The 23,640-nt window shown below is 39.3% G+C and overlaps 1 protein-coding gene and 1 long non-coding RNA gene across 2 annotated transcripts in view; both read right to left on the bottom strand.

The window, feature by feature from the left end:
- LOC115109742 (membrane-associated guanylate kinase, WW and PDZ domain-containing protein 2-like) overlaps positions 1-23,640 on the bottom strand; it is a 257,310-nt gene that overhangs the window by 166,460 nt on the left and 67,210 nt on the right. The gene's annotated exons all lie outside the window — the stretch shown is intronic.
- On the bottom strand, positions 8,994-15,341 carry LOC115109743 (uncharacterized). The gene is made up of 3 exons (XR_003860549.2): positions 9,348-15,341; positions 9,172-9,241; positions 8,994-9,061 (listed from the first exon to the last, which is right to left on the bottom strand). It is a non-coding gene; the product is annotated as an uncharacterized LOC115109743 (long non-coding RNA).

Consider the following 23,640-nt stretch of genomic DNA (forward strand, 5'->3'; position numbering starts at 1 on the left):
GTCTCCTCTATGCCTCTCCAAGATGCTGCAATAGAATCATCAGACCATACTGTCAAGAATGTAATTTGATTTAGACCAGTAATATAATTTGTAATCTGGAAGAGACAAACCTCCTGCAGAGACAAACCTCCTGCATCTCTGCAAATCAGAGGTCATCTCATCTTCTAGTTTGACATAGTTCCTTCTGCAAACTTGGGAAAATTTGGCGGGTATGCATATGCCTAAAAAAGCTAGCCTGCCTCATGCCACGGCACTGGAGATACAGCAGGCAAACTAAGCAACTTAACAGGGTTATTAAGGGTCACCAGTATAGATTTTTCCAAGTTTATTTTATATCAAGAGAATGACATAAAAACAATAACTATTCTTCAGAATCGGTTGAAGAGATATTGAGATGTTAAGAAATACAATAAGGTGTCTTCAGCATAGAGTGATATTGATGGGTAAAATAAATGGTTCCAATCTAATCGCTTGAGCAAAGGGCTCCAACGACAGTGCAAAGAGCATTGGTGATAACGGAAATCTTTGTTTTCAAATCAAATCAAATTGTATTGGTCACATACACATGTTTATCAGATTTTAAAGCGAGTGTAGCGAAATGCTTGTGGTTCTAGTTCCAACAGTGCAGTAATATCTAACAAGTAATCTAACAATTCCCAACAACTACCTTATGCATACAAATCTAAGAAGTAATCTAACAATTCCTCAACAACTACCTAATATACACAGATTTAAAGGGGTGAATGAGAATATATGTACATATAAGTATATGGATGAGCGATGGCAGAGCGGCATAGGCAAAATGCGGTAGATGGTATAAAATGCAGTATATACAGTACATGTGATATGAGTAATGTAATACAGTATATGTAAACATTATTAAAGTGAAATTATTTAAAGTGGCATTGTTTAAAGTGACTAGTGATCCATTTATAAAGTGGCCAGTGATTGGGTCTCAATATGGGCAGCAGCCTCTCTGAGTTAGTGATTGCTGTTTAGCAGTCTGATGGCCTTGAGACAGAAGCTGTTTCTCAATCTCTCGGTACCAGCTTTGATGCACCTCTACTGACCTCGCCTTCTGGATGATAGCGGTGTGAACAGGCAGTGGCTCGGGGTTGTCCTTAATGATCTTTTTGGCCTTCCTGTGACATCGAGTGCTGTGGGTGTCATGTAGGGCAGGTAGTTTGCCCCCGGTGATGCATTGGGCAGACCGCACCACCCTCTGGAATGCCTTGCGGTTGAGGACGGTGCACTTTCCGTACCAGGCTGTGATACAGCCCGACAGGATGCTCTCGGTTGTGCATCTGTAAAAGTTTGTCAGGGTTTTGCACGACAAGCCAAATTTCTTCAGCCTCCTGTGGTTGAAGATGTGGCATTACGCATTCTTCACCACACTAGCCTATCAAAGGCTTTTTTTGCATCCAAACTAAAAAGTGCAGCGGGGACTAGGTTGTTTTCAGACTCATTTATCATATGGAATATTGTCTGAGGCTAAATTACCGCTCATAAACCCAGTTTTATCGTTGCAAATTAGATGTCCTACAAGTATCTTTGCAAACAGCTTGAGCTATGTTGTAATAAGGCTTAAGGGCCTATAACTTTTACAGTCTAGGGGAGATTTACCCTTTTTCAACAAAACTATAATCAGTGAGGTGTTTTGGTCTGGAATTCTCCATGTTTTAATGCATGGTTGATATAACCAAGAATTAGTGGCTAACAATATCCCATATTTCAAGAAACAGCTCAGAAGGGAAACCATCAAGTCCTGGTGATTTGCCTCTTTTCATAGATGTTAATGCATTCCTGAGTTCTTCAAGAGTAAGTGGGGAATCAAGGAATGCAGATTGCTCTCTGTCGAGTTTGGGAAGGCCCAATGATGATAAGAACTCGACTTCCGAAGTCCAGTCCAGTTATGTCAGTCACTTGTTGTATCCAACATGACATGAATGCATGGCAAAATTACTTTTCACAGATGTCATTTATACCAAGTTGTTTAAAACTGTATGTTAAAACCTCTTTGGGCTAGGGGGCAGTATTTTGACATCCGGATGAAAAGCGTGCCCAAAGTAAACTGCCTGTTACTCAGGCCCAGAAGCTAGGATATGCATATAATTGGATAGAAAACACTCTCAAGTTTATAAAACAGTTAAAAAAATGTCTGCAAGTATAACAGAACTGATATGGCATGCAAAACCCAGAGGACAAACCATCCAACAAAAAAAACATTCAGCCTACCACTGTTTCCAATGGCTGTCATGTTTATTATGAGGCGAAATCCTCCCAGATTGCAGCTCCCAGGGTTTCCACTAGATGTCAAGTCTTTAGAAAGAGTTTCAGGCTTGTTTTTGGAAAAATGAGCTAGAATTTGTAGTTTTTCTAAGTGGCTCCCATTTTGGCTATAGTGTTTTCATGCACGTGGATGAGAGAGCGTCCTTTGTTGTTTATCTCCAGTAAAGACAATAACGATTCTCTACGTCTTAAATTTTATAGTTTATTTACGTATTAGGGTACCTGAGGTTTGATTATAAACGTTGTTTGACTTGTTTGGAAACATTTAATGGTAACGTTTGGGATTCATTTTGTATGCATTTTGAAGGTGGGAAACTGGTGGATTATTGAATGAAGCGCACCAGCTAAACTGAGTTTTGGGGATATAAAGAAGGACTTTATCGAACAAAAGGACCATTTGTGATTTAACTGGGACCTTTTGGAGTGCCAACAGAAGTAGATCTTCAAAGGTAAGGCATTTAGTATATCGCTATTTCTGACTTTCGTGGCGCACCTGCCTGGTTGAAAAATATTTGTCATGCTTTTGTATGCGGGGCGCTGTCCTCAGATAATTGCATTGTGTGCTTTTGCTGTAAAGCCTTTTTGAAATCTGACACAGCAGCTGTATTAACGAGAAGTTTTGTATTTTCATGAAAGTTAAATATTTCTATTTCTGTCATTTGTATTTCGCGCTCTGCAATTTCACCGGATGTTGTCGAGGTGGGTCTCTAGCGGAACGCCTGCGCTAGAAAGGTTAATCCCCATAAACTTTACCCTACCCAAGGACTGCTTTACTAACGGCTAATCATTTTAGCCATCTAACGTTTACAGACTGAACCAAAAATGTATCCAGCCAACCTAACCTACCAGACAGCCGACTCAGCTAGCGAGCCACATGCCAGCCAGCTGCATTTTAGCCATATAACCAGACTCCTAACAGCCAAGATAACACATCCACCATGCCCTTCACCAAATTAACCAAATTATGTCGCTGAAGAACAAATAAATATGGGCGAAGTTAGCTAGTTAGCTTAGCATTCGTTGTGTCTATCTTACCAGTTAAGATGGGATTTCATGGTATCCAAGGAAGGAGGGGGGCCATAGTTGTCTGCAGCGGGGAGAATCTGGAGGAATGGGGGGCAATGACTGGACTCCTTATCTTGTAGTTGTCCTCAGCTGCAAGGTATGCCTCTGCTTCTTCCACAGTATGGAATTCTTGTGTTCCATTTTTCAGGATGGCTGGGTGTATCTGGAAAGGACAAAGTCCTCTCATCTGTCGTTTAACGTGGTCGAAGGATTTCCTCTTCAGTGTGGTTTCGTTGCTGTAGTCTGGGTAGAATGCCAGATAGGATCTCCCATGTCTCGGTGGGTTCCCCGCAGGATATCCACTCGGTCCTCATATCATAACAGACAGAAAATGAGGGTGCGGCTACGGTTATTATTGCCACTGTAGATTTGGTGGTTCCTTTAAGTAATTATAACGTCATAACGAATGAATCAAGCAAAAAATGTACAATTGAGAGGAATATGTTAGTTAACAAAGAGACCAACGGTTGTGCATATCTATTTGTCATAAAGTTAATATACAAAATCGCTATTTAGCAAGTTTTTTTTCAGTCATATCCAATACAAGTTGTATCAAACTCCATTCTTTGAATGATGCTGTGTCTGCATGTGTGTATTACAATTATACACCTCAACAGTGTTAACCACTCCTGCTCCTGGGACATCAATGATTACACGTTGTAACTACGCAATAGACTAGAAACATGATTTAAGTAAAGGCTGATTTGTAATTCATATATACAGACAAAAAACAGTACATCCTACCAGCACGACCACAAGCGAGCCACTCAGGCGGAGAATGACGTGTGGAAGACAGCAGGAATGACATGGGAGTAACAATCCAGACTAGCATAATAATGTTAAGAAACAAGCAGGGAGGTTTTGAACCATCAACATTCTAGTCCAGCACGCTATCATCTGTGCACAAATGTATTAATTGGGGTTGGGGCCGATTGTCGCTAAAAACACTATCAATTGGAATCTTCAAAAAGGGGGAAAAATATTATTATTAGTTTTTCACAAGTGTAGCAGGATGGGCTAATACCTGAACAATAAACTATTCAACCTTTACCAAAAAATGGTCTAATAGCCAAGCTAGGTGTGACCCCCCCACAAAAAAATAATAATTTGAACTATCTTTCCACAAACGTATCTAACTACACACAGGTAAAATTCAGAAAAATATATATATATACAGTGGGGCAAAAAAGTATTTAGTGAGCCACCAATTGTGCATGTTCTCCCACTTAAAAAGATGAGAGGCCTGTAATTTTCATCATAGGTACACTTCAACTATGACAGACGAGATGAGGGAAAAAATCCAGAAAATCACATTGTAGGATTTTTATGAATTTATTTGCAAATTATGGTGGAAAATAAGTATTTGGTCACCTACAAACAAGCAAGATTTCTGGCTCTCACAGACCTGTAACTTCTTATTTAAGAGGCTCCTCTGTCCTCCACTCGTTACCTGTATTAATGGCACCTGTTTGAACTTGTTATCAGTATAAAAGACACCTGTCCACAACCTCAAACAGTCACACTCCAAACTCCACTATGGCTAAGACCAAAGAGCTGTCAAAGGACACCAGAAACAAAATTGTAGACCTGCACCAGGCTGGGAAGACTGAATCTGCAATAGGTAAGCAGCTTGGTTTGAAGAAATCAACTGTGGGAGCAATTATTAGGAAATGGAAGAATGATCACAAGAACGGTGAGCAAAAATCCCAGAACCACACAGGGGGACCTAGTGAATGACCTGCAGAGAGCTGGGAAAAAAGTAACAAAGCCTACCATCATTAAAACACTACGCCGCCAGGGACTCAAATCCTGCAGTGCCAGACGTGTCCCCCTAATTAACTTATTGCGTCGAGCAATCCCGTATCCGGGAGCGTAATCATAGCCTCAAACTCATTACCATAACGCAACGTTAACTATTCATGAAAATCACAAATGAAATGAAATAAATATATTGGCTCACGAGCTTAGCCTTTTGTTAACAACACTGTCATCTCAGATTTTCAAAATATGCTTTTCAACCATAGCTACACAAGCATTTGTGTAAGAGTATTGATAGCTAGCATAACATTAAGCCTAGCATTCAGCAGGCAACATTTTCACAAAAACAAGAAAAGCATTCAAATAAAATCATTTACCTTTGAAGAACTTCGGATGTTTTCAATGAGGAGACTCTCAGTTAGATAGCAAATGTTCAGTTTTTCCAAAAAGATTATTTGTGTAGGAGAAATCGCTCCGTTTTGTTCATCACGTTTGGCTAAGAAAAAACCCCGAAAATTCAGTCATTACAACGCCGAACTGTTTTCCAAATTAACTCATAATATCGACAGAAACATGGTAAACGTTGTTTAGAATCAATCCTCAAGGTGTTTTTCACATATCTATTCGATGATAAGTCATTCGTGGCAGTTGGGTTTCTCCTCTGACGCAAATGGAAAAATACACGCAGCTGGAGATTACGCAATAATTGCAACGGAGGACACCAAGCGAGCACCTGGTAAATGTAGTCTCTTATGGTCAATCTTCCAATGATATGCCTACAAATACGCCACAATGCTGCAGACACCGTGGGGAAACAACAGAAAGTGTAGGCTCATTCCTTGCGCATTCACAGCCATATAAGGAGACATTGGAACACAGCGCCTTCAAAATCTGGGGCATTTCCTGTTTGAAATTTCATCTTGGTTTCGCCTGTAGCATCAGTTCTGTGGCACTCACAGATAATATCTTTGCAGTTTTGAAAACGTCAGTGTGTTTTCTTTCCAAAGGTGTCAATTATATGCATAGTCGAGCATCTTTTTGTGACAAAATATCTTGTTTAAAACGGGAACTTTTTTTATCCATAAATTAAAAGAGCGCCCCCTATATCCAAGAAGTTAAGCCAGTACATGTCCAGGCCCGTCACAAGTTTGCTAGAGAGCATTTGGATGATCCAGAAGAAGATTGGGAGAATGTCATATGGTCAGATGAAACCAAAATAGAACATTTTGGTAAAACTCAACTCGTCGTGTTTGGAGGACAACGAATGCTGAGTTGCATCCAAAGAACACCATACCTACTGTGAAGCATGGGGGTGGGAACATCATACTTTGGGGCTGTTTTTCTGCAAAGGGACCAGGACGACTGATCCGTGTAAAGGAAAGAATGAATGGGGCCATGTATCGTGAGATTTTGAGTGAAAACCTCCTTCCATCAGCAAGGGCATTGAAGATGAAACGTGGCTGGGTCTTTCAGAATGACAATGATCCCAAACACACCCCCTGTGCAACGAATGAGTGGCTTCGTAAGAAGCATTTCAAGGTCCTGGAGTGGCCTAGCCAGTCTCCAGATCTCAACCCCATAGAAAATCTTTGGAGGGAGTTGAAAGTCCGTGTTGCCCATCAACAGCCCAGAAACATCACTGCTCTAGAGATCTGCATGGAGGAATGGGCCAAAATACCAGCAACAGTGTGTGAAAACCTTGTGAAGACTTACAGAAAACGTTTGACCTCTGTCATTGTCAACAAAGGGTATATATCAAAGTAATGAGATATACTTTTGTTATTGACCAAATATTTATTTTCCACCATAATTTGCAAATAAATTCATAAAAAAATCCTACAATGTTTCTAGATTTTTTTCTCATTTTTTCTGTCATAGTTGAAGTGTACCTATGATGAAAATTACAGGCCTCTCTCATCTTTTTAAGTGGGAGAACTGGCACAATTGGTGGCTGACTAAATACTTTTTTGCCCCACTGTATATTGGTCATGGCTCCCGAGTGGCGCAGCGGTCTAAGGCACTGTATCTTGGTGCGAGAGTCCCTCCTACAGTCCCTGGTTGGAATTCAGGCTGTATCACATCGACCGTGATTGGGAGAGCCATAGGGCTGCGCACAATTGGCCCAGTGTCATCTAAGTTTGGCTGGGGTAGGCATTTGTTGTAAATAATAATTTGTCCTTACCTGACTTGCCTAGTTAACCTGTTGCTTCTACTCGGGACGCTTGCGTCCCAACTAGAGCTCTGGAAATGCAAATGCGCTACGCTAAATGCTAATAGTATTAGTTAAAACTCAAAAGTTCATTAAAATACACATGCAGGGTATCGAATTAAAGCTACACTCGTTGTGAATCCAGGCAACAAGTCAGATTTTTAAAATGCTTTTCGGCGAAAGCATGAGAAGCTATTATCTGATAGCATGCAACACCCCAAAAGACCCACAGGGGACGTAAACAAAATAATTAGCATTTCGGCGTTACACAAACCGCACAATAAAATAGAAAACATTCATTACCTTTCACCATCTTCTTTGTTGGCACTCCTAGATGTCCCATAAACACTATTTGGGTCTTTATTTCGATTAAATCGGTCCATATAAAGCCTAGATATCGTTATATGTAGACTGTGTGATAAACGAAAAAAACATCGTTTCAAAACGTAACGTCATTTTTTAAAATTCAAAAAGTCGACGATAAACTTTCACAAAACACTTCGAAATACGTTTGTAATGCAACTTTAGGTATTAGTAAACGTTAATAAGCGATAAAATTCATCAGGAGGCGATGTAAAGATCATTAGCTGTCCGTCTGGAAAAATGTCCGGCTAGAAACTCAACGAAAATATCCGGTCCTAGACCGGAGGAGATACGGTGTCCTGCATGTGTTTGACCAAGAAAAAACTCGAAGGGAAATGACAAGACTCTAGACACCGTGTGGAAGCTGTAGGTACTGCAACCTCAGTCATTTAATTGTGGTTCACCTTTATCAATGGGATCAAGTAGCGCATGGATATATTTTCCCATTTTCAGTGATCAGTTTTTCCTGTGCTTTTCGATGTAAATGCCGTTCTGGTAAAGCCACAGCAGTGATTTAACCAGTTTTTTAAACGTCTGAGTGTTTTCTATCCACACAGACTAAGCAAATGCATATACTATATTCCTGGCATGAGTAGCAGGGCGCTGAAATGTTGCGCGATTTTTAACAGAATGTTCAAAAAAGTAGAGGGTCGACTTAAGAGGTTAACAGCAGAATAGAAGTAGGATTTTTTTTATTAGGCCTACTTACAATTGCAACCGGTCTCTCGTTCGCACGACACAGGAATGTTTTAGCTAAATAGCCCAGTACTGTACTGTCGATGTCACGTTGTACAGCGCCATATTTTCCATTCCATCCTTAACTAAAAACCTTCTGTGTTTCTGTTTCATGGAATAGAAAGACCATAATATTAATCTAATTAATTAAGAAAGTACCAGTCAAAAGTTTGGACACGCCTACTCATTACAGGATGTTCTATATTTTTACTATTTTCTACATTGTAGAATAATAGTGAAGACATCACGAATGTAGCCCATCATGCAAATGTTTCCTACTGACAGGACAATATACTTTTTCCCCCAATGTATTTGTTGCATTGTTGTATCATCAATTTCTCTAGCCAAAACATCTTGATGGCCTTGACCAGTTCATCTTTGCCTGTCGGCATGGCAGAGTTACGGATGAATGTTTTCAGTTGATGCCAAACAAGTTCGATCGGGTTTAAATCAGGAGACCTACATGTAGAGATAAAAAAATATATTTTTAGATATACTGTAGGCCTACCAAAGGTGTTGTAGGTATTTTATTTATTTTTATTGAACCTTTATTTTAATACATAAAGGTCTACTTACTCTGCTGGCGACTTGACCCAGTTTATGGCCTCATTTGCAATGCAAACCCGTGTTTTATGTCATTGTCTGCATTTGGAGAAGAAAAAAATACATTTAGCCTAACAAGTCAAATGTAGGTACAATAATAGAAATATACATGTAAATAGGCCTAAACGTAAATACTGCTATAATCCTACCTTGAAAGAAACGATGTGTACCCAGAAACACCTCTCTGACAGTCCTCAAAGAAATCTCGAGCCATGATATCTGAAAAAGTAGGCAAGAGTTAATTATTGTGGAACACATAACAGTCCGTGAGGTGTAGGCTACAATATTTTATGTACCTTTTTGCATTGTAAATAGCCAAACTTACCATCAAAAATCCAATATGGGCCTGGTGCCTGACGAGAAATTGCCTGGCGAGAAATTGCCCCCCACACATGGAGTTTGAGCGGATGCTTGGGACTCGGCTTGCTTGATCTCCTTTTTTTTCTGTAGCGATTTTGAGCAAATTGCTCAAGGGCCGCGGTTGATTCGTCTGTGAAGATAACATTATTGAATGTCTCATCAGCTTTGATCCATGCCTGGGCCTGTAGGACGCAAAGTTCTTTGTTTGTCAGATGAATCATTGGGTCGAAACTACAGAACAGTACAAAATAAGCGAACGCACATGGTTAATGTTATGATAATTAAAAAATATATATACATATTTTTTTTACTAAGCCTTTCCAAGTCCACGCAAGGTTCTTCAACTGTCTTCTGACTGTAATTAGAGCGATGTCGTGCCGTGATGCCAGCAGATTACAGATTGCCTTTGCCGATCGCTCATCATCTTCATGAATATAAGCAAGTGATGTCTGCTAAATAATAGTGTGATTTATTTCTGGAGAAACCTTTCTAAATAACAAACTGGCTTTATTTACAAATTAGTGAGAATGTCTTACCCCATGTTCAAGAACTGCCTTTTTCCTAGCTCACTCTAGGTTTAAATGAAAAGGAAAGCTCCAAAATATTGTTACTTTTTAAACAAAGCGGTTATTATTATTATTTAATTAATTAATTAAGAATGATATAAAAGCCCCTTAGATATTCTCAGATACTCTCACAGATCCTAATGGAAAATGCCCCTTAGATTTTAATTTAGAGTCCTCCAATCCTCTAAATGTAATTATTGGCGTATAGTCACATCATTGAAAATAGATAAATCGATATACTGTAGGCCTACCATAGGTGAAATGAGTCTCACTTGTGTTGAGTAATGTGCTGTTAAAATTAGTGTAGGTCTTATTTATTTAATTAAAGAGCATATTGAAGTTAGAAGCAAAAGAAGAAAACGTTTCGCACTGCTCTGAGGCAAGCACGGAGACAGGTCTTGACAAATCAATTAGATTTTTTATTTTCACTTAATCCCCATTTGGGTATTGGTTAGATAAGAATTAGAAAATTAGGGTACAGAAATGTTATGCTCTTAGTGTAACCGTAATTTAACTAGGCAAGTCAGTTAAGAACAAATTCCTATTTACATGGACAGCCGACTCCTTCCCTTTCTCGGAATAGAAACACCATAATATTAATCAAATTAAGCCAAATTTCTTAGATCAATCTCATATACTACGTTATTACAAAAAAGGTTTTAAATTCTCTGTTAATGCCAATATGGAAGACTATCAAATGAATCTCAAAGATGCCCTCTAGTGGTCAAACTAGCAATAGTGTAAGCATTAACAGAAAAGTTGCTGACAAATAGATAACGTGCCACAGAATGCTGCAGCAGCCCGCAAGGTGTGCCACAGTATGACGCAACTTTTAAAGGAGGAACCACTGTAGCAACGGTATCCATTTTGGTAGATTCTCCTGAAGAAAACCTTTTGGGTCAGAACCTTCTGCCGTTTCTTTCAGACCCACAAGACGCATGTTCACTCTCTTCTCTCTGTCTTCATGCAACGTAATTTTATCTCGCAGTTGCTTCACTGCATCTCGGCAGGTGGCTACGTCATCTGTAGCAGCCCTGGCGCTAACCTGCATCTCATCACAGAGCTGCTCCAGAGACTTGCATGTGACCGATTGGCTGGAAATGTCATTTGAGAGTTTTAAGATAGACGTGTTGGAGGCTTCCACCATATCCTTGAGTGATTTAAATTATCAAGTGATATTGTCAGTGTAAACTTAAATGTTTGGAAATGCTTGGAAATGTATCAAGTGACCAATTCGGCCACTTGTGTACATCTGGGCAAACTCGTGAGGGACATCTGGGAGAAAATATAAAGTTGAGCTCTCATTCTTGAACATATCAGTCTGAAACTTTGCACATACAATGCCACCCTTTTGTGGACAACATCACAATTACACCCAGCTTCCTAGGTAAATGTATGGCCTTTCTTTGCATTGCAAAGATGCAAAAAAATATATAGAAAACACGTTTGTTGGCTGTGACTTTCACCAGATATGTGTTATATTCTCCTACATTAATTTCACATTTCCACAAACTTCAAAGTGTTTCCTTTCAAATAGTATCAAGAATATTCATGTTCTTGCTTCATGTCCTCAGCTTGATTTAGATTTGGGTCTGTCATTTTAGACGGAAATTGAGATGAAGTATCTGATCCTTAAGAGGTCAGGTGTGCCTTGTTAACAGTTAATTTGTGGAATTTCTTTCCTTCTTAATCTGTTTGAGCCAATCAGTTGTGTTGTGACAAGGTAGGGTTGTTTGGTATACAGAAGATAGCCCTATTTGGTAAAAGACCAAGTCCACATTATGACAAGAACAACTCAAATAAGCAAAGAGAAACGACAGATGTGTAATTTCCGGTCACAACTTGCGAACTTTACGTGCTGCTGTACGGTTTGTTGCTAACGTTACTTTGCGACCTGCCAACTTCTGTTCCAACTACTGTTTTATATTTAAAAAATGTTCCCCTCACTCAACATTTTTAAATTAAACTTTTTCACTCCGGACGCTTTATCTGGACATGGTTCTACATGACCTCCACCAGACGAAGCTAAGTAGTAACATTAACATTATGCCTTCTAATTGCAGTCGCTGTACTCATAATATACAGGAGAACGATCACCTTATGGTGATGATAGCCGTGCTGCAAGCCCAGCTTCAGACGCAATCGTTAGGCAATTGTAATTTAAGTGTAGGAAAGGATGAAAGAGCCCCTGTGCCACCAATAAGTACAATAGTGTAAATCCCCTCGCACAATCCGCGCAGCCGAACAGTTTTCTCAAGGCTTCTGGAAGGAAATGCTGTAGGAATGCTCAACCGGTGTCGCTCATTCAGCCGACAGAAATTTTCAACCAGTTCTCCCCGTTAAGCAAGAAGTCGGAGTCATAGAACGAGCCTTCTCTGGTCTCTCCTCCTCCCGTTACGGGGTCTGAGACACCGAAGCCACCCACCATTAGCTCTGACAAATTGAAAACCCTAGTCATTGGCGACTCCATTACCTGCAGTATTAGACTTAAAAAGAATCCTCCAGCGATCATACACTGTTTACCAGGGGACAGGGCTACCAACATTAAGACTAATATGAAGATGGTGCTGGCTAAGGCTAAATCTAGCGAGTGTAGAGAGTGTAGGGATATTGCTATCTACGTCGGCACTAACGATGTTAGGATGGAACAGTCAGAGGTCACCAAGCGCCACATAGCTTCAGCGTGTAAATCAGCTAGAACGATGTGTAGGCATCGAGAACTGTCTCTGGCCCCCTCCCAGATAGGGGGAGTGATGAGTTCTACAGCAGAGTATCACAACTCAATTGCTGGTTGAAAACATTAAACAGAAAACTGTTTTCTACCTCTCCCAAAAGATAGAATTTGTAGATAATTGGCTCTCTTTCTGGGACTCACCCACAAACAGGACCAAGTCTGGCCTGCTGAGGAGTGACGGACTCCAGCCAAGCTGGAGGGGTGCTCTCATCTTATCTATGAACATAGACATGGCTCTACCTCCTCTAACTCCACAATGAGATAGGGTGGTGTTTGCCTTAGCAATCTCACTGGAATAAAGACCTCCCCCAGTCCTGTCATTATTTAAAGAGATTGTGATATCTCACATCTCAAAATATGGCTACTTAATATTAGATCCCTCACTTCCAAGGCAGTTATAGTCAATGAACTAATCACTGATCATAATCTTGATGTGATTGGCCTGACAGAAACATGGCTTAAGCCTGATTAATTTATTGTGTTAAATGAGGCATCTCCTCATTTAAGGGGATGCCACATTTACAGCATTCCTCACTGAGTTCCCTGGATTTCTATCGGACCTTGTAGTCATGGCAGATAATATTCACATTTTTGGTGACTTTAATATTCACATGGAAAAGTCCACAGACCCATTCCAAAAGGATTGCGGAGCCTACTCACTGCCACAGTCATACTCTGGACCTAGTTTTGTTCCTTGGAATAAATATTGTGGAGCTTAATGTGCTTCCTCATAATCCTGGACTATCGGACCACCATTTTATTACGTTTGCAATCACAGAAATAATCTGCTCAGAGCCCAACCAAGGATCATCAAAAGCCGTGGTACAAATTCTCGGACATCCCAAAGATTCCTAGATGCCCTTTCAGACTCCCTTCACTTACCCAAGGACCTCAGAGTACAAAAATTGGAACTAAATTTAAACTAGCATAATACCCTAAATGCAGTAGCTCCCATAAAAACTAAAAACATTTGTCATAAGAAACTAGCTCCCTGGTATACAGAAAATACCCGAGCTCTGAAGCAAGCTTCCAGAGAATTGGAACGGAAATGGCCCCACACCAAACTGGAAGTCTTCTGACTAGCTTGGAAAGACTGTACCGTGCAGTATCGAAGAGCCCTTACTGCTGCTCGATTATCCTATTTTTCCAACTTATTTTAGGAGAATAAGAACAATCTACATTTATTTTTGAACCTGTCGCAAAGCTAACTAAAAGCAGTATTCACCAAGAGAGCAGTGATATCAGCAGTGATAAATTCATTAACTTATTTGATGAAAAGATCATGATCAATAGAAATAAATATTATGGACACCTCTTTAAACCTGTGTATTCCTCCAAAGCTCAGTTTTCCTGAGTCTGCACAACACTGCCAGGACCTAGGATCAAGGGAGACACTCGAGTTTTTTAATATTATATCTCTTGACACATTGATGAAAATAATCATGGCTTCTAAACCTTCAAGCTGCATACTGGACCATATTCCAACTAAACTACTGAAAGAGCTGCTTCCTGTGCTTTGCCCTCCTATGTTGAACATAATAAACGGCTCCCTATCCACCAAATGTGTACCAAACTCACTAAAAGTGGCAGTAATACAGCCTCTTTTGAAAAAACAAACCTTAACCCAGAAAAAAAACTATCAGCCTATATCGAATCTCCCAATACTGTTGCGCAGCAACTCACTGCCTTCCTGAAGACAAACAACGTATACGAAACGCTTCAGTCTGGTTGTAGAGCCCATCATAGCACTGAGACCGCAATCGTGAAGGTGGTAAATGACCATTTAATGGAATAAGACCAAGGCTCTGCATCTGTCCTAGACCTTAGTGCTGCTTTTGATATAGTGGTTCATCCTTTAAAAGTTGCAGCGTACTGTAGCACAGCTTGCATGGTTCCGCAGAATTCTATGGCACGTTATTTAAGTGTCAGCCATTGTAAACATTAAGGTATTTCTGTTTTATTTTTAATACATTTTCAAAAAAATCAAAACATCTATTTTCGCTTTGTCGTTATTGGGTATTGGGTGTAGATTGCAAAGGATCTTTTTTTATTTGATTTGTGAATAAGGCTGTAACGTAACAAAATGTGGAAAAAGTCAAGGGATCTGAATACTTTCCGAAGGCAATGTATATTCTTTTTATGGTTCTTCTGTTAAAAACATTTTAATTTGGCCCTATCCACATAGGTCAATTTCCACGAGTGTAAGGGGTTAACCCCCGACAAAATAGAATACCAGTTAGGTAACTGTATAAAACACGGAGTCAACGTTATACTATATAACATAAACAAAAACACAGATACTTGATCAAGTACGCCGCCATTGTAGATACTATGATGGGCAGGCCCATCAAGAATTTGTTCTTAACTGACTTGCCTAGTTAAATAAAGGTTAAATAAATCAGGGGAGTGATCGCTGGTTTTCTATCCCTGCAAGACATTACCCAATAACCTGAACAAAATCAAACCTCGCAGATAAAACAAAGTAAATCTAGAAAAAGTACATTTCCCCCAAAAAATGTGTGGTAATACATGTGAAATGTTGAAGGGATGGATGGAGAGACAAAGACACAGAGAGAGCGAGAGAGATACATATGAGACGAAGAGGTTGCGCTTCTTCCTCATGGGTTGCTTTCTCATCGGAGGAGCTGTCATAATCATCATCTTCTTCCTCGTCACTCCCTAAGATGTAGACACCTGCAAATTGTATAACTTAATAAAGCAACCATCCTGTTTTGAAGTAAAACCAAAATATAATCTACACATGCACAACTCCGTATGATTGACTGTCTGTATAGTCTGACATCCCATCCTCATTAACCACCTGAATCACGACAGACTTTCCAAGGCTTTTGATCAAATATATTACACCAACAGGTAGTCTTTCTTACAGTTATTGCAAGTGCTTCTAAGGTGAAGCCCTTAAAAGCACACAAAGATGTTTAGGATGACATGCTACAGTATTTGAAGGTTACTGTTTTAATGATAACAAATGATGAAAAGGGTTTTAGAATCGAATGTTTTTGGACAACCAACCAATAAATAATACAAAAATACTGAAATAATCATTCATTCAATAATAGAAATAAAACAAGAAGAGACTGCAATATCCATCATTACAGCAAACTGTGGCAAACACAACTAAACTTAGTGAGTGAGTGAGTGAGTGAGTGAGTGAGTGAGTGAGTGAGTGAGTGAGTGAGAGAGAGTGAGAGAGAGAGAGATTGAATGAGTGAATGAGTGAAAGAGAGAGAGTCAAGTCAGGCCCACCTTTTGATCATGAGACTGACGTTTATCCTTTTCAGTCACTTCCACATTGCAGATCCTTGTTTACGTCTTTCAAGTTTGCGATAACTTCACCTTTAGCAGTCAGCTGAGCCGTCAGTTTGTTTATCTCGGACATTATAGTAGGTGAAAATATAATTGGCATCTGCAACAAAGTATAAAAACATTCCACTCAGCAACATTTTATTGGAGTGCACATTATGCCTCTATCTCACTCTGTCTCTGATTTTCGAGGCGGCCCTGGCTCTCATTTCCGAATTGGATAAAGTAGATTGAGTGTTGTCTCAATCCTGACACTGAAAGACAATATTTTGTCATGAGATCATATTACATGATGAGTTAACATGATTGTTATGTTCATGTTTTAAATTGCCCTATAATTCTGTAATAACATTGCTCTCTCTCTGGAGACAGTGCAGTACGTTTCAGTTACTTTTGGACTGTTAACTAATGTCAACTCCAAAGATAAGACAACTTGGATAAGGTTTACCAACAGCACATACTGTCGTGGCCATTACACTCGGGCCCGGTCCAACAGTAACTAAAACCTAATGCGCTGGTGCACTAATAACAGACAGTAATTACAGAAGAATAGGGCTATTTAAATCCTGAACTTAACAATGACGACATAACATAATGATGTAGTATGTTAGAGATTTGGTACAGTTTTCACTTTTGCACCGAAAAACAAGGAGGAATCAAATCCGAAGGCATGCAGAATTTAGCACAACACAGCACAGAAAAACTTCTTAGATAAAAAAAAAGAGTTAGGACTGACTTTAGTGTTGTTATGTTGTAATAGTGGGCTATATTGCTTTGCTTGTTTATCAGTTTTAAACCTCTAAAATAACAGTTGATATAAAATGATGAAAAATCCAAAAATGGCAAATTCTTGATGTGTCGATTATTGCTCAAATAATGACAGTGTGGGACTTTGTTTGAATTGGCCCCATAGATGGATAATCTGTTTTTAAATAAAGAACAGAACTCAATAAAGACCAAAGTTAAACAATGTTTTAAAGTCTGTCTCACAGTTATGCTTTGGTCTGTGTGAAAGTTACCAAGGGATTATGTACTAAGGCTTTGTTTTAGACGTTGCATTCGCTTCAAGGCACGTCAGCTGCCAAAACCGCTGGGTCCGTGTTAACACTTTGACACCAAACATGGACAGACTTAAGTGTAAGAATGATGCAAAAGTGGCCTATTATGCTTTGATTGTTTATTTTTTTTAAATTTAAAGAAACAGTTGAAGTCAGAAATTTACAAACACTTAGGTTGGAGTCATTGAAACTCGTTTTTCAACCACTCCACAAATTTCTTGTTAAAAAACTATAGTTTTGGTCATTTAGGATATCTACTTTGTGCATGCCACAAGTAATTTTTTCCAACAATTGTTTATAGACGGATTATTTCACTTATAATTCACTGTATCACAATTCCAGTGGGTCAGAAGTTGACATACACTAAGTTGACTGTGCCTTTAAACAGCTTGGAAAATTCCAGACACATATGTCATGGCTTTAGAAGCTTCTGATAGGCTAATTGACATCATTTGAGTCAATTGGAGGTGTACCTGTGGATGTATTTCAAGGCCAACCTTCAAATTCTGTGCCTCTTTGCTTGACATCATGGGAAAATCGAAAGAAATCAGCCAAGACCTCAGAAAATAAATTGTAGACCTCTGGTTCCTCATTGGGAGCAATTTCCAAACACCTGAAGGTACCACGGTCATCTGTACAAACAATAGTACGCAAGTATAAACACCATGGGACCATTCAACTGTCATACCGCTCAGGAAGGAGACGAGTTCTGTCTCCTCGAGATGAATGTACTTTGGTGCGAAAAGTGCAAATCAATCACAGAACAACAGCAAAGGACCTTGTGAAGATGGAGGAAACAGGTACAAAAGTATCTATATCCACAGTAATCTCTATATCGACATAACCTGAAAGGCCGCTCAGCAAGGAAGAAGCCACTGCTCCAAAACCGACATAAAAACTGGGACAGTAGTGGAGAGGGTAGTAAGTTTTAAGTTCCTCGGCGTACACATCACAGACAAACTGAATTGGTCCACCCACACAGACAGTATCGTGAAGAAGGCGCAGCAGCGCCACTTCAACCTCAGGAGGCTGAAGAAATTCGGCTTGTCACCAAAAGCACTCACAAACTTCTACAGATGCACAATCGAGAGCATCCTGGCGGGCTGTATCACCGCCTGGTATGGCAACCTCTCCGCCCACAACCGTAAGGCTCTCCAGAGGGTAGTGAGGTCTGCACAACGCATCACCAGGGGCAAACTACCTGCCCTCCAGGACACCTACACCACCCGATGTCACAGGAAGGCCATAAAGATCATCAAGGACAACAACCACCCGAGCCACTGCCTGTTCACCCCGCTATCATCCAGAAGGCGAGGTCAGTACAGGTGCATCAAAGCTGGGACCGAGAGACTGAAAAACAGCTTCTATCTCAAGGCCATCAGACTGTTAAACAGCTACCACTAACATTGAGTGGCTGCTGCCAACACACTGACTCAACTCCAGCCACTTTAATAATGGGAATTGATGGGAAATGTAAAATATATCACTAGCCACTTTAAACAATGCTACCTAATATAATGTTTACATACCCTACATTATTCATCTCATATGTATATGTATATACTGTACTCTATATAATCTACTGCATCTTTATGTAATACATGTATCACTAGCCACTTTAACTATGCCACTTTGTTTACATACTCATCTCATATGTATATACTGCACTCAATACCATCTACTGTATCTTGCCTATGCCGCTCTGTACCATCACTCACTCATATCTTTATGTACATATTCTTATCCCCTTACACTTGTGTCTATAAGGTAGTAGTTTTGGAATTGTTAGCTAGATTACTTGTTGGTTATTACTGCATTGTCGGAACTAGAAGCACAAGCATTTCGCTACACTCGCATTAACATCTGCTAACCATGTGTATGTGACAAATCAAATTTGATTTGATTTGATTTTAAAAAGCCAGACTACGGTTTGCAACTGCACATGGGGACAAAGATCGTACTTCTTTGAGAAATGTCTTCTGGTCTGATGAAACAAAACTAGAACTGTTTGGCCATAATGACCATTGTTATGTTTGGAGGAAAAAGGGGGAGGCTTGCAAGTCGAAGAACACCATCCCAACCGTGAAGCACGGGGATGGCGGCATCATGTGGTGGGGGTGCTTTGCTACAGGAGGGACTGGTGAACTTCACAAAATAGATGGCATCATGAGGGAGGAAAATTATGTAGATATATTAAAGCAACATCTCAGGACATCAGTCGGGAAGTTAAAGCTTAGTTGCAAATGGGTCTTCCAAATGGACAATGACCCCAAGCATACTTCCAAAGTTGTGGCAAAAATGGCTTAAGGACAACAAAGTCAACGTATTGCAGTGGCCATCGCTGAAATAAATCATTCTCTCTACTATTATTCTGACATTTCACATTCTTAAAATAAAGTTGTGATCCTACCTGACCTAAGACAGGGCATTTTTAATAGGGTTAAATATCAGGAATTGTGAAAAACTGAGTTTAAATGTAATTGGCTAAGGTGTACGTAAACTTCCGACTTCAACTATATATACTACAACCATCTTTGTTTTGTGCAATATCCAGAAATCGCTCTGCCATTTCCTGATTGCTAAAATTTGATTATTTCTCCTAATTTCAGTTTGTGACGAAACAGTCATTGTATAGATTATCATTGTACCATCTAAACCACTGTGAAATATGTTTTCCATTACCAAAAATATTGTATTTTCGACTGTTTGAAGCTGGTGTACAAAACCAAAAGACGCAAAAACAAAGTATACAAATAGCCCACATAGAACAGATTGACCGCTTATTAGACATGCATGCAATGAGAATGACAGATCTATAACTCAGATTTCAATGTAAATTTGGTCAGGTCGCCCAAAAAGTTATATATTGTAGCTTTCAGTTAAAGTTAACTTAAATTATATCAAAAACCAGAAAGGGCTAAATGTTGATGTGTATAAATGTATGTTACTGCTCATATAATTGAAGTGTAGGCCCTAACCTACCCAGCACTTCACCTTGAGTAGTCCTGGACTTCGCTGGCGTTGTCTTCGTCGTTCGTTTCCATATCGAGGAGGAAGATGGATCATTTGTTTTCATAGTTTATCATATATTGGTATTATAGGCTTTCTTTCATACATTTAGCATATTAAGGAGTTGGCATCATCTAGACGTCCTCCTCTATGGCTCCATCACCTGCTATTTCACAATGCCACAGTCACTAATAGAAAACAAAGTATTCAAGATCACACAGACTGCCTTTAAAACACACCCCTCCATCCGGCCTCAGACACACAGGTTCCTGCTGTGCAAAAAAGGAATGCTTTGGCAAGAGCTTTGTGCCTTTTCCCAACACTGAGCTCAACTAACTTCCCTCCTGATAACTACCATTAAGTTATGTCATGCTGTCTTGTCTAGATGACACCTTCATGATGGTGGTGGGTTGAGTGTGATGACGTTTAAACAAAAAGTATATATAATGATGAATGTTGGTGAATATACAGCTGTTTACCATACAGGCTGTGAAAACAAATGTGCTCTTTGAAGACAATACAGATCTATCTATCTATCTATCGGTCCTAGATCTGACTGACATTAAAACCCATATTAAATATTAATCATATAATCAAAGGACAATATCTCAAAGATAACAGGGAAATAATAAATACTCACCCTGCCAAAGCAGTTGAACAGCAGATGGTGCCACTGGCCTGTGCAACCTGCGTAATTCATCTTTTCTTGGCGCTCCTTCTTCCGCCAAGGACCCATTCTGTAATTTTCAAAGAAGTCTATGTCACATGGATATTGCTTTATATCAAATACATTTGGATTGCATCTACATGGAGTGAATGTAAAACATTTTTCCACTGAATGCAATTTAATTGCACTACCAAAATGTAATCTCATGGCTGCAATGCATAGCGTGTCACATCGTTAAACGTGATTATAAAAAATACAATGTTCTTGATTTACTAACAGTTAGCTAGCTAACATTAGCTACAGCTAACACAGCCAGCCGTGTAACGTTACTTACAGTAACATGACCACCACATATATTGAAATACATAATATCAAGATTGTACAAGTACCTATGATAACTAAGTAGCTAGCGAGAATAATTTACTTGAGTTACATTTGGTACACAATGATGACATTGGATATCACCGTTATTAACGATAAGCTAATTGTGTGAGTCTCCCTACCTTGCTACTATGATAAAGTTTTATGTTAGCTAGCTAGCTAGGTGGTCAGCAAAGTCAGCAAACAATGTAAATATGCTAGCTACCATTGTAAGTTAGCTAGCTAAAATTATGACTGATTTGACAATTTCTGTCAAATGAAAATTCCAAAATGAACTTTACTATTCGCTACAAGTAATCATGTTTTTGGGAAATGTCACTTTGTTAGCATTCCTTGACCTACCTTTTACAATTGCATTCACTGCATGGAGCAAAATGACTCGCTGAGGAAAAGTTCTAATTCAAAGCTTGTGATTGGTCTATATAGAATGTTTTTTACATTTTTGGGGGAAACTGACAGGGGCAAAATAGTAATTAGCCTATAGGATGCATTATTTAAAAAAAGGACCTGTAGGGGTAGCCTAACTTTTGGCCAATTAATACTTATTACATGACAAGATAAAAAATGAGAAAAGGGTCATTCCTCATTCATTTGATTTGGATCAAATGACATTTAATAAAACGCATAGGCTAAAAAGTTAGTTTTTTTGTTTGCAGTGTCTAAAGGAAATATTGAATAACGAGAAACAGAATAATGCTTTTTTATTCAAATGTTGTGTTTTAGATTATCGGTTTCCATGCACCATAAACTATGTTTGCCTATTCGTATCTTAACCCGAGAACGTGTCGGGAACCGACAATATAATTGTGGATAGGCTCCATAACATGCAACAGATCACCACAAGCGTTAGTGCCTACTACTATTAAAGAAAGCATGAATGTCCTTCGATATTCCATTATAGGCTTTTTGAATGGTAAATCTAACTCGGAATTGTAAATCGGAAACTCGGGCCTCTTTCTAGAGCTAAGACCTGAAGTTCACTGACGTCATCATGATTCGACCTTGATTTTTTTCCAGAGTTCCCAGTTGTCTTGAAAGCACCGTAAATCCAGAGAATGCCAGACTTTGATGCCAAAATTTGCCCACGAAGGACGGCCGCGCCACCTTCCTGTTCAAGAGAGCACAGCAAAACAAGGTGAGTCCAAAAATTTATTGTATGCTCCTGCATAAATTATGTAGTATGCCAGGGAGATAGTATTACTTTCTTAGCTACAGTATACATAAGTGTATGTTGTGCGGTAAGCTATTAGTAGCCCATGTGCCTCACCTTAATCATATGGTCTATTTCCCCCCTTTATTTATCCTACGGTTCTGACTTGGTGTACAGGAAGAACACTGTAAGAACGGTCCATGTTCTGAATTCTGTCGCTGTACATTTCAAAAGTACTAAACAAATAGTTATATTGACTACGTCCGTCCTAGCTTGCTCATTAATGTCTTAATCTAAATTGCGTATTGCCTCTTATCCGCTTGTCATCCCCTTATGCCATAGTTTGTACATTTCAATTGTTAATAGAAACCACATTCGTTTAAGCAAGTCAGCCATATTAGCTGTGTTTTTAAAAAAAGGCAGTAAATGAGGCTGAATTAACGGTTTTGCTGTCAGACAAGGCTCTGCTGATAGCCAGGTGTAGCAGTGGCAAGGTGTTGGGAATGCTGTTGGGACTCTCCTGTTGGGACAGCTTTATGTAGGATCTAACAGTTTGTGGACACCATTTGTCACCGTTATAGTGCAATTAAGAAAATATTTGTTTTCCCCACAAAGATTTACATGCTAAAATCACCATTGCAAATTATTTTCAGTTTCGCGCTTTTACCTATGACTGATTGGATTACTGTTGAATTGAGTTGAGTACCCCGGTACTTAAAAGAAACGCCCTTTTCTAAAAAAGAGCTATTTTAGAGTTATTTCATGTAATAGTTCTAAAAGTGTCAAATGTAGCCACTTATTTCCCTTTATAGTTTTTTCGCCTAAGCATGATCTAGTTACCACCTAGTACCCTAAACAAGACAAAGGTATAGGCATCTGTTAAACCCAAGTAACCTATAGCATATTACATAAAAAGTAAACTTCTTAATATAGCAAAACATGATGGGTATGATACATTTTGTGGCCACCACTGAATTAAAAACTTATTATTATTAATCAGCTTGCACTCGTAGTTTCAGCCGCAGGCTGCCTCCGCACACACACACCAGGTCAAGTTGCTTAATTTGGCTGTGCTCATAACGCACCATGGCTGATAGAAGAGTATGCATAGTCAAAAGTTGCATGGCGGAATGTTGATGCGTGTGTGTGTGTGTGAAGAGGATCCACATTCACATCAAGAGGATCCACATTCATACACCATTTTGGATGAACAGGGTCTCTGCACTGTAACCTATAGCGTCTACTTGAATTACCCAGTTTTCCTACCGCACACGTTCATTTTTTAAACTGCACAAGGTAGCCTAAATAAAAATAAAACAAAGAATAACGAAAGCTATATAAACATTTGAAATTGAAAAATTGGAACTCA

The sequence above is a fragment of the Oncorhynchus nerka genome, linkage group LG25 (genome assembly GCF_034236695.1).
Source record: "Oncorhynchus nerka isolate Pitt River linkage group LG25, Oner_Uvic_2.0, whole genome shotgun sequence".
NCBI classification, from domain to species: domain Eukaryota; kingdom Metazoa; phylum Chordata; class Actinopteri; order Salmoniformes; family Salmonidae; genus Oncorhynchus; species Oncorhynchus nerka.